The sequence below is a fragment of the Rhinopithecus roxellana genome, chromosome 21, assembly GCF_007565055.1.
Source record: "Rhinopithecus roxellana isolate Shanxi Qingling chromosome 21, ASM756505v1, whole genome shotgun sequence".
Taxonomy (NCBI): domain Eukaryota; kingdom Metazoa; phylum Chordata; class Mammalia; order Primates; family Cercopithecidae; genus Rhinopithecus; species Rhinopithecus roxellana.
This window is the reverse complement of record NC_044569.1, coordinates 62,937,331-62,949,534: the sequence shown is the minus strand read 5'-3', so window position 1 is coordinate 62,949,534 and position 12,204 is coordinate 62,937,331. Positions and strand designations below refer to the sequence as shown.

General features: G+C 44.3%; 1 pseudogene; it reads left to right on the top strand.

Annotated features, from left to right (window-relative positions):
* The first annotated feature begins 10,356 nt into the window (after positions 1–10,356).
* LOC115895559 lies at positions 10,357–10,480 on the top strand (annotated as a pseudogene).
* The last annotated feature ends 1,724 nt before the right edge of the window (positions 10,481–12,204 follow it).

The following is a 12,204-nucleotide window of genomic DNA, read 5'->3' as shown; positions in this document are numbered from 1 at the left end:
GCCTTGGGAAAAATATAAAGAAGCACAGTTGGCCGTTGCGAGCTTAAAGGGATACCTCTGGAGACCTTCATAATGCTGCTACACGTGTGCACATCTCCTCTCTAGCAAAGCAGTTCCCTATAAAATATCATTATGCGTTGGCTTGAACAGTTGCTGAAATGTCATTTAGCAGAGTTGTTGTTGCTGTTTTTTGGACAAGGTCTCTCTTTGTCACTGAGGCTGGAGTGCAGTGGCATGAACACAGCTTCCTGGCTCAAACAAACCACCCATCTCAGCCTCCCAAGTAGCTGGGATTATAGGCACATGCCACCAGGCCAGGCTAATTTTTTTTTTTTTTTTTTTTTTTTGTAGGTAGGGGACTTGCTATGTTGCCCAGGCTGGTCTTGAACTCCTGAGCTCAAGCTATCCTCATGCCTCAGCCTGCCAAAGTTCTGGGATTACCAGACGTGAGCCCTTGCTCCTGGCAAGGGTCAAATTCGTGGCTTGGTGAAGTTGGAAATAAAAAACCTCGTGACGCTTACATCTGAACTGTGGATGAAAAGTTAAACCAGGGCCGGGCGCGGTGGCTCAAGCCTGTAATCCCAGCACTTTGGGAGGCCGAGACGGGCGGATCACGAGGTCAGGAGATCGAGACCATCCTGGCTAACACGGTGAAACCCCGTCTCTACTAAAAAATACAAAAAAAACCTAGCTGGGCGAGGTGGCGGGCGCCTGTAGTCCCAGCTACTCGGAGGCTGAGGCAGGAGAATGGCGTAAACCCGGGAGGCGGAGCTTGCAGTGAGCTGAGATCCGGCCACTGCACTCCAGGCCGGGTGACAGAGCGAGACTCCGTCTCAAAAAAGTTAAACCAGCAATGCCAACCTGCCAAGAACATAGTTGGTGTATTACTTATCTATTACTGCGTAAGAAGTGACTCCAAAACATTGGAGCTTAAAACAAAACAAAAGTCATTTATTATCTCTCTTGGTTTCTGTGGGTTAGGAATTCAGAGAGGGTACAGCAGGGGTAACTGACCTCTGCTCCACGATGTCTGGGCCTCGGTGGGAAGACTTGAAGAGTGTGGGCTGAAATCATCTGAAGCCCTGTTCACTCCCATGTCTGGGGTTCACCACATGGAGCTGCTGGCTGGGGGCCCAGGGACATTGGTCAGAGCATCCACACAGAGTCTCTCCAAGTAGCCTGGGCTTCCTCACAATGTGGTAGTTTGGTTCAAAGGGCAAGCATCTTGAGAGGGGAAAAGATAGAGAACCAGGTGATACTGTAACTGTTTTATTACTGGTGCAGGGTGTCCAGCTTCTTGGCATTTTGAACAAAGAATTAGACAAAACGCAAAAACAAAGCAAGGAAACGATGAAGCAACAAAAGCAATTGAAAACAAAAGTACACTCCACAATATGGGAGCCGGCTGAGCATAGGGGCTCAAGAGCTCCTTTACAGAATTTTCTGGGGTTTAAATACCCTCTAGAGGTTTCCCATTGGTTCCTTGGTTACGCCCTATGTAAATGAAGTAGTGGCCCACAGTCAGTCTGATTGGTTGCAGAAAGGAGAGATACTTTTGATTTTCCATCTGCCACACAGAAAAAAAGGGGGCAGGGTTTGCAAAGGGAGTAGCCTGTCCTTTCATTACTTAGGTGTGGAAAGTTGGGGTTTTCCTTTTGATTTAGTTCTAGGAAGTCAGCGAGAATCTGCGATAGGTTCCCTTCCTCCAGACCCGATTCTCCTGCCTCATTATTACTACCCAGCCTCAGAAATCAGGGAGCATCACTGCATCACTTCTGCTGTGTTCCCTTAGAGCAGCCACTGCTCAGATACAAGCAGTGGGGGAACCTGGGTTTCCTTTCCCTGGAAAGGGTGTCATTCCCATTGTAGGAAGGGCATGTGAGGTGGGATAAATATATAGTTGTGGCTACCTTTAAAATATGTAATCTGCCGGGTGAGGTGGCTCACACCTGTAATCCCAGCACTTTGGGAGGTCAAGGTGGGCAGATCACCTGAGGTCGGGAGTTCGAGACCAGCCTGACCAATATGGGGAAATCCTGTCTCTACTAAAACTACAAAATTAGCTGGGTGTGGTGGCACATTCCTGTAATCCCAGCTACTTGGGAGGCTGAGGCAGGAGAATCGCTTGAACCTAGGCAGCAGAGGTTGCGTTGAGCCAAGATTGTGCCACTGCACTCCAGCCTGGGCAAGAAGAGTGAAACTCCGTTTCAAAAAAAAAAAGAGAAAATGTAATCAGCCACAGATAGTACTCAACAAATACATACTGGGTAAGTCTGTGAATTTCAAATATCTGGTGTCAAACATCTGGCCTCAAAATTATAATCTAGCCAATAAAATAAAACATACAGTCATTTAACTCTTTTGCTAAATGACACCTAAGATCAACTAGTTATATGCTTCTTCACTGTTGTTTGTTTCTCACCAGTGGTACTGAAAGGTTGTCTAGCTAGGCCACTGGACTTTCACGACAATCAATAAGGATTTGTCAGCCAGGCGTGGTGGCTTACACCTGTAATCCCAGCTTTTTGGAGGTTGAGGTGGGAGGATGGCTAGAGCCCAAGAGTTTGGGACAAGCCTGGGCAACATATTGAGACCCCGTCTCCACAAGAAATAAAAAAATTAGCTGGGCATGGTGGTGCATGCCTGTAGTACCAGCTACTCAGGAGGCTGAGGTGGGAGGATTGCTTCAGCCCCAGAAGTCTAGGCTGCAGCAAGCCATGATTACACCACTGTACTCCAGCCTGGGTGACAGAGTAAGACCCTGTCTCAAAAAAAAAAAAAGCAATTTTTTATCCCCTGGTTAAAAAAAAAAAAATCATATCCCCTGGATTCCCACGTGCATACACAAGTGAGACGTGTTCTCTGCTAACTCCACTGGCTGCGGATCTTTAACCCTTTGGTATGCATTTGGAGAAGTATAAGCTATAGCCACATCGACTCAGTTTCACGTTCTAGCTCAGCTCCTACCAACTGTGTGATCTCAGACAAGTAATCTCTCCAGACTTGTATTTCCTCTTATGAAATGGGGTGATTGACCCAGAGAAGAAAAATTATCCAAAAACTTGAAAGGACTCCTGCATGTCTTTCAATATCATACTGGAGCATAGGTAGCCCAGAGCCCACCCAAGGATTATTTAATACTGGGAGATTTCAATATCGTACTGGAGCATAGCTAGCCCAGAGTCCATCCAAGGATTATTTAATACTGGGAGATTTCAATATCATACTGGAGCATAGCTAGCCCAGAGCCCACCCAAGGATTGTTTAATACTGGGAGATTTCAATATCATACTGGAGCATAGCTAGCCCAGAGCCCACCCAAGGATTGTTTAATACTGGGAGATTTCAATATCATACTGGAGCATAGCTAGCCCAGAGCCCACCCAAGGATTGTTTAATACTGGGAGATTTCAATATCATACTGGAGCATAGCTAGCCCAGAGCTCATCCAAGGATTATTTAATACTGGGAGATTTCAATATCATACTGGAGCATAGCTAGCCCAGAGTCCATCCAAGGATTATTTAATACTGGGAGATTTCAATATCATACTGGAGCATAGCTAGCCCAGAGCTCATCCAAGGATTATTTAATACTGGGAGATTTCAATATCATACTGGAGCATAGCTAGCCCAGAGTCCATCCAAGGATTATTTAATACTGGGAGATACACTTTTGTTTTCTTCCTATTTACTAATGACAAAGCTCAGATTCTCTCAAGTTACATGTTAACTAGTAGATTTCCAAGAGTATCCAAGGTAACTTGAAAGGTTATCGTTGTATTGCCCATTAGGACATTAACCAGTTTTACCTGTGATTTAGAAAATGTATTCTTGGCTTGGCATGGTGGCTCACGCCTGTAATCCCAGCACTTTTACAGGCTGAGGCAGGCGGATCACCTGAGCCCAGGAGTTTGCGACCAGCCTGGCCAATATGGTGAAACCCCATCTCTACTAAAAATACAAAAATTAGCTGGGTGTGGTGGCACACACCTGTCGTCCCAGCTACTCAGGAGGCTGAGGCAGGAGAATCGCTTGAACCCAGGAGGTGGATGTTGCAGTGAGCTGAGATTGCGCCACTGCACTCCAGCCTGGACGACAGAGCAAGACTCTGTCTCAAAAAAAAAAAAAAGAAAACTTATTTTTGGCTGCCTTTCCTGTCTGACTACATAGACCTCTGTTCTTTGAATTCTCCTTTGAACTAGTTTTACATCCTCCTGGCACCCTTGTGAATTAGTTACATACATAATTGACATGTGTTCATTCTACATTCGTATGAGGGTCAGGCTTTTATCTTTTTGAAAATTATACTTTCATAGCCCAAAGCCCTATGTATCGTGGGGGGAAAAAGGTAATTAGTGTCACAGAATTTACTGGAGGAAGAGATCTGAAGAGGTCCAAGAAGACTTTCTAGAAAAGATTTTCGTGTTTTTTGTTTTTGTTTCTGTTTTGAGACAGGGTCTCACTCTGTCACCCAGGCTAGAGTGCAGTGGCGCAATCACTGGAGGTCACTGCAGCCTCGACCTCCTGGGCTCAGGTAATACTCCTGCCTCAGCCTCCCAAGAAGCTAGGACCACAGGCGAGCACCACCATGACTGGCTAATATTTTTGGATTTTTTGAAGAGACAGGGTTTTGCCACGTTGCCCAGGCTGGTTTCAAACTCCTGGGCTCAAGTGATCTGTCCGCCTTGGCCTCCTAAAGTGCTGGAATTACAGGCGTGAGCCACTGTGCCCAGCCTAGAAAAGATATTCTATAGAAGTATTTCTAGAAAGAATCTCGATGGTTGTGGGGGATAGTTTCAGAAGCAGGGAGGGCCTTTGAGGGCTGGGAGGGTATTTGTGCAGAAGAGAGGCGAAAGAACAGGGGGAAGTAAATTGAACAAGCCAGAAAGCCACAGCCTGGAGGGGATAATAAGTTATATTTTGAAACTAACCACATGAAAAACCAATAGATAACCCCCCAGCTTCATCAATCGTAAATTATTAAGATGAAAACCAGCAGTTGCTATATATTTGAATTACATTCGCTTTTGTTTTATTCTTTTGTCGTTTGCTTTTTCAACATAGAGGCAGAAGAAACATAGTTGCTTCAGTTTACAATTAACTTTCCCTTGCATCCACACCAGGCAGCATGGGTGGCCTTTCATGGGTTTCATTTAGAAAGGAAATGAAATGGTACTCTTGGTCATAAAGGTTTTATTATTTTCCTGGGCTCTGCAGAGCAACTCAGCGAGGAAAGCCTGTGTCAATGCAGGAGGGCTTCAGATTACCAGCTAGACTTGTAACCTACATTAAAAAAAAAAAAAAAAAAAAAGTCTTTTCCTGGTTTTGAAATGTTCCTTTGGAACTCATGAAGTTTTTATTCTATAAATTAAAGAATGACGGACTATGAGACTTGGGATCAGCCAAGCCAATCCATTGCAGAAATCCATGGTATAGGAAGGCTGTCTGAAAATAGTCCTCCCACCTCCTTTTTCACCCTCCTTAGTTGTGCTGCAGGCATCTCTACTATTGCCTGCTGCCTTAAAAAAAAAAATTATGGCCAGGCCTGGTGGCTCACACCTATAATCCCAGCACTTTAAGAGGCCGAGGTGGGCAGATCACCTGAGGTGACGAGTTTGAGACCAGCCTGGCCACTATGGCGAAACCCCCGTCTCTACTAAAAGTGCAAAAATTAGCTGGGCATGGTGGTGCACGCTTGTAATCCCAGCTACTCGGGAGGCTGAGGCACAAGAATCGCTTGAACCTGGGAGGCGGAGGTTGCAGTGAGCTGAGATCACGCTACTGAACTCCAGCCTGGGCAACAGAGCAAGACTCCATCTCCAAAAAAAAAAAAAAAAACAAAAGCAAAAAACAACTGAAACTCTGTACCCATCAAACAATAACTCCCCACTGTCTCCTACTCAACCACCATTCCACTCTTTGATTCCATGAATTTGACTATTTTATCATAGATAACGCATACAAGTGGAATTGTGCACTCTTTATCTTTCTGTGTCTGGCTTATTTCACTTAGCGTCATGTCTTCCAGGTTCATCAGTGTTGGAGCATGATTCCTTTCTAAGGCTGAATGTTCCATTGTATGTACGCACTACATTTTGTTTATTCATTCATGAATGGAAGAAACAAGGGGCGCTTGAGTTGTTTCTATCCTTTGGTTATTGTGAGTAGTACTACTGTGAACACAGGTGTACAAAGATTGGCACATTACTTTTTAAACACTTACTTAAAAAAAGACACTGTCTGAAGACTGAAACATGTTCATTACTTTTCAGTTTCACAAGGGGCTTTTGAAAATATCTTTGTCCAGGTCTAATCCTAATCAAGATTTCCACCTATTTTCTTTTTCTTTCATTCTTTCTTTCTTTCTTTTTTTTTTTTTTTTGAGACGAAGTCTTGCTCTGTTGCCCAGGCTGGAGGGTAGTAGCGCAATCTTGGCTTAGTGCAACCTCTGCCTCCCGAGTTCAAGCGATTCTCCTGCCTCAGCCTCCCAAGTAGTTGGGATTACAGGTGCATGCCACCATGCCCGGCTACTTTTTCTGTATTTTTAGTAGAAACGGGGCTTCACCATGTTACCCAGGATGGTCTCAATTTCCTGACCTTGTGATCTACCCACTTCAGCTTCCCAAAGTGCAGGGATTACAGGCATGAGCCACTGCATCAGGACCATTTTCTTTTGCTGAGACAGAGTCTCAATATGTCATCCAGGCTGGAGTGCAGAGGCGTGATCTTGGCTCACTGCAACCTCTATCTCCTCGGTTCAAGTGATTCTCGTGAGTCAGCCTCCCTAGTAGCTGGGATTATAGGTGTGTGCAACCAGGCCTGGCTAATTTTTTGTATTCTTATTATAGATGGGCTTTTGCCAGGTTGGCCAGGTTGGTTTTGAACTCCTGGCCTCATGCAATCCCCCCACCTTGGCCTCCCAAAGTGCTGGGATTACAGGCATGAACTATTGCACCCAGCCTCTACCCATTTTCATGAAAAGCAAAGTTATAGCTGTGATTAGCATCTCAATATAGCACTTCTATTTACTCAGATCCAATATGCATGGTTATAAATTACTGAGTGATTTAGGGGGCAGCTATTGCAGTCTGGCCATCATGTTTCTCAACTTCCATCTCCCCTTGCTGGTGTCAGACTCAGCTCCTGATCACAAGAGGTAGGCATGTGGTGAAGCTAATACAATCAGATTACTTTTCCTGGGAATTTGAATAAATCATTGGATAGCAAGATCCCCAACAGAAGTTTCTTACAAGCCTCTGCCACTGTGGTTCCCAGACCTGTCCTGGTTCCTGCTTTTAATTTTGTGAGCTTCTCAGTGTCATTGAAATAACCTTTTTTGGCTTATATTCATGAGTCAATTTCTATTGCTTTATATCAGAACTTCAACTGATACAATTCAAAGGCTGATGCTCGAATTTCTTCAAGAAATATAGGAGGCCGGGCACGGTGGCTCACGCCTATAATCCTAACACTTTGGGAGGCCAAGGCAGGTAGATCACTTGAGGTCAGGAGTTCAAGACCAGGTTGGCCAACATGGTGAAACACCGCCTCTACTAAAAATACAAAAATTAGCCTGGTAGGGTGGCACACGCCTGTAATTCTAGCTACCCAGGAGGCTGAGGCAGGAGAATTGCTTGAACCCGGGAAGTGGAGGTTGCAGTGAGCCAAGATTGCACCACTGCACTCCAGCAGCCTGGGCAACAGGGCAAGACTTTATCTCAAAAAAAAAAAAAATATATATATATATATTATATGTATATAATATATATTATATATATATTATATGTATATAATATATATAATATATATGTATATAATATATATAATATATATGTATATAATATATATAATATATATATGTATATAATATATATATATGTATGACTATCTGGCCGGGCATGGTGTCTCATGCCTATAATCCCAGCACTTTGGGAGGCCAAGAAGGTGGGTGAATCACCTTAGGTCAGGAGTTCGAGACCAGCCTGACCAATGTGGCGAAACCCCAGCTCTACTAAAAATATCAAAATTTGCCAGGCGTGGTGGCTCACGCCTGTAGTCCCAGATACTCGGGAGGCTGAGGCTGAGGTCACTCAGGAGGCAACCTCTGCTACCCACTTGAACTCAGGTAGCAGAGGTTGCAGTGAGCCGAGATCATGCCAGTTCATTCTAGCCTGGGTGAAAGAGTAAAACTCTGTCTAGAAAGAAAAGAAAGAAGGGAGGGAGGGAGGGGAAGGAAGGAAGGAAGGAACAAGGAAGGAAGGAAGGAAGGAAGGAAGGAAGGAAGGAAGGAAGGAAGGAAGGAAGGAAGGAAGGAAGGAAGGAAGGAAGGAAGGAAGGAAGGAAGGAAGGAAGAAAAAAATCATAACACTCACTTGACATAAAAGCGATCATTTTATGATGGTCCATTTCTCTCAGCACATCCTGACAGCTGTTTTAAAAACATGTCACGCCAGAAGATCTGTTGGTTCCTTCTGTATCTCCACGTATCTGCCTTTGTGTTTGTCTGTTGTCTCTCTCTCAGAGGAGGAGGAGAAAGGAGAATTCAAGGAGGAAGCAGGAGAGATACATGTTATAGAGTGGAATCTTCAATCGTATGAAAATGTGGAAATGTCCAAAAGGTGTCTATTTTTGCTCCTAAAGCAAAATACTTTTTTGTACAAGAGTATGTTTCTTGGCCGGGCGCGGTGGCTCACGCCTGTAATCCCAGCTCTCAGGGAGGCAGAGGCGGGAGGATAGCTTGAGCCCAGGAGTTCGAGACCTGCCTGGGTAATACAGCGAGACCCCGTTCTCCACAAAAAGGAAAAAAAAAAAAAAAAAAAAAAAAAAAAAAGACAAAAAGAGTATGTTTCTTTTTATTTATTTATTTATTTTTTCAGAGATAAGGTCTGGCTGTGTCACCCAGGCTGGAGTGCTGTGGTGTGATCATAACTCACTGCAGCCTCAAACTTCTGGGCTCAAGCAATCCTCCCAAGTAGCTGAGACTATAGCAGTGAGCCACCACATGCAACTTTTTTTTTTTTTTTTTTTTTTTTTTGAGAAGGAGTCTCGCTCTGTCACCCAGGCTAGAGTGCAGTGGCCAGATCTCAGCTCGCTGCAAACTCCGCCTCCCGGGTTTGGTTTACGCCATTCTCCTGCCTCAGCCTCCCGAGTAGCTGGGACTACAGGTGCCCGCCACCTCGCCCGGCTAGTTTTTTGTATTTTTTTAGTAGAGACGGGGTTTCACCGTGTTAGCCAGGATGGTCTCGATCTCCTGACCTCGTGATCCGCCCGCCTCGGCCTCCCAAAGTGCTGGGCTTACAGGCTTGAGCCACCGCGCCCGGCCGTAAAACTTTTTATTTATTTATTTATTTTGTAGAGATGGGGTCTCTACACTACTGTGTCACCCAGACTAGTCTTGAACTCCTGGGCTCAAGTGATCTTCCGGCCTTGGCCTCCAAAAGTGTTGGGATTACAGGAATGAGCAACCGTGCCCATCTAAAGAGTGTGTTTCTAATTTAGTGCTTGATTTACTGTCTTCAGCTTCTTGCATAGCCTCAAAGTTAAGATTCACTTGAGGCCGGGGGAGATGGCTCGTGCTTGTAATCCCAGCACTTTGGGAGGCCAAGGCAGGCAGGTGACTTGAGGCCAGGAGTTTGAGACCAGCCTGGCCAACATGGTGAAACTCTGTCTATACTAAAAATACAAAAATTAGCTGGGTGTAGAGACACGTGCCTGTAATCCCAGCTACTCGGGAGGCTGAGGCTCAAGAATTGCTTGAGCTTGGGAGGTGGAGGTTGCAATGAGCCGAGATTGTGCCACTGCTCTCCAGCCTGGGTGACAGAGAGAGACCCTGTCTCACACACACACACAAACAAATAAATATTCATTTGAGCTGGAAAGTTATTCTCATCAGAGGAAGAATAATTGTGTTTTGCATTTTCCATTCTTAGCTTTTGTGTTTTCTTGAGGAGTCAGACATTCTCCATGTTCTCTAAAACTTCTCCTGTTTGAGTCAGAGCTCTGTGAGCTGCTTCTCTTAAAGAGCTGCTCGTGGATGATCTGCCACAAAGAGTTTTAAAATGTGGTGTTGGTCTCTTTTTTCTGAACCACATCAAAGAGCACAGATTATTTCCTTTCTGAGAACAAAACTCTTTAACGACAAGAAAGAACAAGAAACTGAGCCGCCAACCAGCCCTATCAGGAAAGACACTGTAACCCTAACAATGACAAATGATCCACTTCTGCAATCTCTTGTCACTTTTTGAAATTTAAACCAAACAGTAACCATGTCCTCGAATATGTGTCTCTAAAACAAAATTGCACTTTTTCACTCTAAAAACTTTTTATAAACCTGGGTTAATAATTTAATCCTATTAAATTAGTGGGATAATCCTTACCTGTTCCTCGTTTTGGAGGACAGATAGAACATAATAACCGGAGTTTGCATGATCCATGATTAATGTCTCTGTGTAATCAGGACTTGCAAACTCATATCTGATTTGTCATGAAAAAAAATTAAACCTCATACGACAATTTAACAATGTCTACCAAACGTTTAGCATGAAAGATTCAGCAAAATTACAAGTAGTTAACAAAATAAATAGCAAACTTATAAATATTTAGCAAAATTACAAGTGATCTTATTATTTCACTCAGCAATGGTATTCGTAGGACTTTATCCAACAGCTATATATACATATGTGCAAAACAATAGATATAAAAGGTGATTTGTTTCAGTATTTCTTGTGAGAGCAAAATATTGAAAACTATCAGGCCAGGTGTGGCGGCTCACGCCTGTAATCCCAGCACTTTGGGAGGCCGAGGTGGGCGGATCACGAGGTCAGGAGTTCAAGATCAGCCTTGCCAACATAGTGAAACCCCGTCTTCTACTAAAAAAAAAAAAAAAAAATTAGCCGGGCATGGTGGTGCATGCCTGTAGTCCCAGCTACTTGAGAGGTTGAGGCAGGAGAATCGCTTGAACTTGGGAGGTGGCGGTTCCAGTGAGCTGAGATCGTGCCATTGCACTCTAGCTTGGGCAACAGAGAGAGACTTCATCTCGAAAAAAAAAAAAGAGAACTATCTGATGTCCATAAATGCCATCGTACTCTATCACCTGGTGGAATACTATGCAGCTATTAAAAAGAGAGCACTCATATATTCCTATGCAAGGATCTATAAGACATATTGTTTTAAAAACAAAAACAAAACAAAAATACAAGCTGCAGAACTGTTTATATGCAGTGGTTCTTGACTTTGGATGCACATTAGAAATCACTAGAGAGGAACCAAGCTGTCAGGCTAGAGTGCAGTGGTGTGATCATAGTTCACTGCAGTGTCAAACTCCCGGACTCAAGCGATCCTCCTACCTCAGCCTCTGGAGTAGCTGGAACTACAAGTGTGTACCACCATGCTCGGCTAATTTATTTATGTATTTATTTTGTAGAGAAGGGGTCCTGCTTTGTTGCCTAGGCTGGTCTGCCTCCCAAAATGCTGACATTACAGGTGTGAGCCACCATGCTCAGCCCTAAAAAGAAATTATTTTAAAATCATTTTTCAGGCAGACCCATCTTTCTGTTTAGCCTAGAAATGGAGCTAAATCATTCTGACTGTGAGAGATATAAGAAAGGCAAGTATTTTTTTTTTTTTCTTGAGATGGAGTCTTGCTCTGTCGCCCAGGCTGGAGTGCATTGGCACGATCTCTGCTCACTACAACCTCCACCTCCCGTGTTCAAGCAATCCTCCTGCCTCAGCCTCCCGAGTAGCTGGGACTATAGGCGCCCGCCACCACGCCTGGCTAATTTTTGTATTTTTAGTAGAGACGGGGTTTCACCATGTTGGTCAGGCTGGTCTCAAACTCCTGACCTTCTGATCCGCCCATCTCGGCCTCCGAAAGTGCTGGGATTACAGGTGTGAGTCACTGTGCTCGGCCAGAAAGGTAATACTTCTTATGAATTATTCAAAGTAAAATACTTGTCCGTTCATTCATCCATCCATCTGTATGCGTGTGATACAAAAGAGATGTGTACAGAATATTATTTATTTATTTATTTTTGAGACAGGGTCCCACTCTGTCGCCAGGTTGGAGTGCAGTGGCACTATCTAGGCTCACTGCAGCCTCTGTCTCCTGGGTTTAAGTGCTTCTCCTGCCTCAGCCTCCCCAGTAGCTGGGACTACAGGCACCTACCACCACGCCCAGCTAATTCTGTATTTTTTTTCTTTTTTT